This window comes from Symphalangus syndactylus, chromosome 9 (assembly GCF_028878055.3).
Source record: "Symphalangus syndactylus isolate Jambi chromosome 9, NHGRI_mSymSyn1-v2.1_pri, whole genome shotgun sequence".
Classification (NCBI taxonomy): domain Eukaryota; kingdom Metazoa; phylum Chordata; class Mammalia; order Primates; family Hylobatidae; genus Symphalangus; species Symphalangus syndactylus.
In genome coordinates this window covers 70,846,543-70,851,031 of record NC_072431.2, presented here as the reverse complement: position 1 = coordinate 70,851,031, position 4,489 = coordinate 70,846,543, and the positions used below count along the sequence as shown (strand labels likewise).

At 42.8% G+C, this 4,489-nt stretch overlaps 1 pseudogene; it reads right to left on the bottom strand.

The window, feature by feature from the left end:
* Nucleotides 1–3,486: 3,486 nt before the first annotated feature.
* LOC129489835 (golgin subfamily A member 7-like) lies at nucleotides 3,487–4,044 on the bottom strand (annotated as a pseudogene).
* Nucleotides 4,045–4,489: the final 445 nt, after the last annotated feature.

Sequence of the window (4,489 nt, the reverse complement as noted above, 5' to 3'; positions counted from 1 at the left end):
TTCACTCTGCAGGATTCCTTTGAGCATTTCTTCCAGGGCAGGTCTAGTGGTAACAAACTCTCTCAGCATTTATTTTTTTTTCTTTTGAGACGGAGTCTTGCTCTGTCACCCCGGCTGGAGTGCAGTGGCACGATCTCAGCCCACTGCAACCTCCGTCTCTTGGTTCAAGTGATTCTCCTGCGTCAGCCTCCTGAGTAGCTGAGATTACAGCCTCCTGCCACCACACCAACCTAATTTTTGTGTTTTTAGTAGAGACAGGGTTTCACCATGTTGGTCAGGCTGGTCTCAAACTCCTGACCTCATGATCCGCCTGCCTCAGCCTCCCAAAGTGCTGAGATTACAGGCATGAGTCATCGTGCCCAGCCAGCTTTTTTTTTTTTTTTTTGAGACAGAGTTTCGCTCAGTTGCCCAGGCTGGAGTGCAATGGTGTGATCTTGGCTCACCGCAACCCCAGCCTCCTGGGTTCAAGCAATTCTCCTGCGTCAGCCTCCCGAGTGGCTGGGATTACAAGCATGTGCCACCACGCTTGGCTAATTTTGTATTTTTAGTAGAGACAGGGTTTCTCCATGTTGATCAGGCTGGTCTCGAACTCCCGACCTCAGGTGATCCGCCCGCCTTGGCCTACCAAAGTGCTAGGATTACAGGCATGAGCCACTGTGCCCAGCCCAGACTCCCTCAGCTTTTGTTTGTCTTGAATGTCTTAATATCTCCCTCACACCTGGCCACTCTCTCATTTTTGAGGGATAGTTTTGCTGGATATAAGATATTTAGTTGACAGCTCCCCACTTCACTGTATTAGCTTTTTGATCTCTATAGCTTCTGATGAGAAATCTGCTGATTTTCATCTTATTGAGGATGCCTTGCATGCTCTTTTCTCATGCTCTTTTCAAGGTTCTCTCCTTGGTTTTCAAAACTTTGATTATAACGTGTCTCACTATGGGTCTCTGAGTTCAACTTACTTGGAGTTCATTGAACTTCTTGGATTTTTTATACTTATGTCTTTTATCAAATTTGGGAAGTTTTCAGCTATTATTTCTTCAAATATTCTCTCAGCATCCACCCGCCTTCTCCTTTGGAACTTCCACAATACGTAGGTTGGGGCACATGATGGTTTCCCGCAGGTCTCTTAGGCTCTGTTCACTTTTCCTCAATCTTTTTTCTTTCTATTCCTCAGACTCAATACTTTCCATTGCCCTTTCTTCAAATTTGCTCATTCTTTTTTGTATTAGGCCATTCTTTGTGTTGCTATAAAGGACTACCTAAGACTGCGTAATTCACAAAGAAAAGAGGTTTCATTGCCTCATGGTTCTGCAGGCTTTGTGGGAAGCATGGTGCTGGCATCTGCTTCTGGTGAGACCTCAGGAAGCTTACTTACAATCATGGTGGAAGGTGATGGAGAGCCAGCCCATCACACAGCAAGAGCAGGAGCAAGAGAGAGAGGAGGGAGGTGCCACACACTTTTCAACAACCAGATCCCACAAGAACTCACTCACTATTGCAAGGAGAGCACCAAGCCATTCGTAAGGGATCTGTCCCCATGACCAAAACACCTCCCACCAGGGCCCACCTCCAACATTGGGATTACATTTAAATATGAGTTTTGGGGGGACAGACATCCAAATTGTATCATTTATTCTGCCAATTTGTCATTTTAGTTATTATACTTTTTAGCTGCAAAATTTGTTCTTAGTTTCTTTTTCAGGTTTTCTATCTCTTTATTGATATTTCCATTTTGTTCATACATCATTTTATTGGCTTTTTCCATGTCTTCCTTTTTTTTTTTTTTTTTTTGAGACGGAGTCTTGCTCTGTCACCCAGGTTGGAGTGTAGTGGCGCAATCTTGGCTCACTGCAACCTCCGCCTCCTGGGTTCATACCATTCTCCTGCCTCAGCCTCCCCAGTAGCTGGAACTACAGGTGCCTGCCACTGCGCCAGGCTAACTTTTTGTATTTTTAGTAGAGACTGGGTTTCACCATGTTAGCCAGGGTGGTCTTGATCTCCTGACCTAGTGATCCGCCTACCTCGGCCTCCCAAAGTGCTGGGATTACAGGCAACAGCCACCGCGCCTGGCCTTTATTTTTTTTAATCTCCTGGGCTGGAATGCAGTGGTGCAATCTTGGCTTACTGCAACCTCCGCCTCCTGGGTTGAAGTGATTATCTTCCCTTAGCCTCTCGAGTAGCTGGTATTGCAGGCGTGCACCACAATGCCTGGCTAATTTTTGTATTTTTATTTTTATTTATTTTTTTAAGAAAAATTTTATTAATGTGTTAATATTTCAGCAAAGTTATTGCAATGGGTTGAAAACACAAACACACTATCACAGGCTTTAAAGTGACAAATGAGTTTTACGCAGTTGAAATATTACACATACTTATGGGATTTATTGAATGACCAACAGACCCATGAAAGAAATTAAATCTGAAAGACAAAATCCAGTATTAGCACCTACAATATCTCTGACAATTAAACTTTTAATGGTTTCCCTCTCCTAATGTATTTTTAAACTCTCTCCCGAATACAGTGCTCTCAAACCCCAAGGATGAACGAAAAGGCATAAACAGCCCTGATCCTAGAAATGTACAGCCAAAAGCAGAGCTACAAATATGGACTCAGACTTGGGGTTCTACTTAGAAGTAACTTACTGTACTTGAGCCAGTCATAAGTTTTCTGTGCACTGAATACTGTATATGAGAAAATTCTGTGAGTCATAAGGTTTGCATAGGGATAGTTAAAAATTAGTAATATACAGTATTCCTATCAAATTTTTTTCTCATAAGTTACATTTATAAGAAAACTATAATTAAAGTATTTTTATACCTGCTTATTACATATCCAGGGACACAGCAGGAACATCTGTGTGTTTGATGGTTTGGCATCCACTTTATTGTGCTTACTGATTTTTGTGATGAGCAAGCAACACACATCACATCTTCACAACATTCAAGGTAATGCAACAATGACATAAAATTCTCCAAAAAAATAACTGGAAATTGCATTAAATACTGCTTTAATGAGGAATAATTGCTACAATAAAACAAATAACATTATATATTATTTTTTCAATGAGCTTCAGTTTGAGGAACTGAATAGTAGAAACAGATCTTAATATTTGAGTCATGGTAAAACTGGTAAATCTTTGAAATCTTGGAGGTGCATTAGCAAAACCACAGCCACAGCCAACCCTCGCCAAAATCCTGGAGAAGAGCATTTTATTAATTTAGGGGAACAAGATGGAACACTGGCAAAGATACAACTTGTTGAGGTCTGAAGCTGGCCCAAGGAATGAAGAGAACCAATGGTACGTACTGGTGGCAGATAATAAGCTTTGCACTGGGCTGACCAGCTGCGTTTTATTAAATGGCCTACAATTAAAAAAAAGTGAAATGCTTCATGTGTTTTCTCAGAAACTAGTCAAAAGATTACAGAGTCCTACACAATTTGGAGACACGAAGTGGATACCAAGCGACTAGAGGTCATTCCAGGTGTGGAATTTTACAAAGTCCTTGGAGTAAATGGCACCGTGGCTCTGGCAGCAGATAGAAAGGAATGATGCTCTGGAGAGGAGGTAGGGACACTCTGCAGTTGGCCAATGGATACATGAGGGGCCCGGCTGGAAGTGGGATCTTTAATTCTATGGTTTATCTTCCATGGCTCATGCCTCTGCCTTCATAAATGGTGGTTTCAATAACTCGCAGTCCTCACTCAATGGAGTCTGTCAGGAGGAGGCCGTGTGGAGCATAGATCTCATTCTGCTCTTGAATGCATTTGAAGACTTTCTTCAGAACCTCTGGTAATGAGTTTCCATGCGTAGGAAGATGGTATATGCTGTTAAACAAGCCAAACAACCTTCAAGATATGATTGTCCACCAAGCTTCTCTGCTCCATAAAGGTTATTTAGAGTTCGAACTATTTCTTCAAACTGCTGCCTATCAATCTGGTTCTCCAGCTCCGTGGGGAACTCAGTCTGGAACTGGCAGCGTGTGCCACTGTTGTAGTCTCTGAATGAACACCTTTCTGGACTCTGGAGCCTGGTACAGCGTCATGGCAAGGACAGGACGGGTCGCACTCTAATTTTTGTATTTTTAGTAGAGACGTAGTTTCACCATATTGGCCAGGCTGATCTCAATCTCCTGACCTCAGGTGATCCGTTCACCTCAGCCTCCCAAAGTGCTGGGATTACAGGCATGAGCCACTGCGCCCTGCCCTCCTATGAGTCTTTAATGCCAAGGATGCTTGCTTTGTCAAGATAAAGCCTCACGCCCATTTCAGTGTCAACTGTCAGGGACTCAGCTGCAGACACTTTTGACTCATCTGCTTTTTGTTTATTTGTTTTTGATTTTTTGTTTTTTGCAAGCCTTTATGCTGCCTTCCTGTCTTTTTTTTTTTTTTTTTAGACCAAGTGCAGTGGCATGATGTCGGTTCACTGCAACCTCCACCTCTTGGGTTCAAGCGATTCTCTTGCCTCAGCCTCCCAAGTAGCTGGGGCTA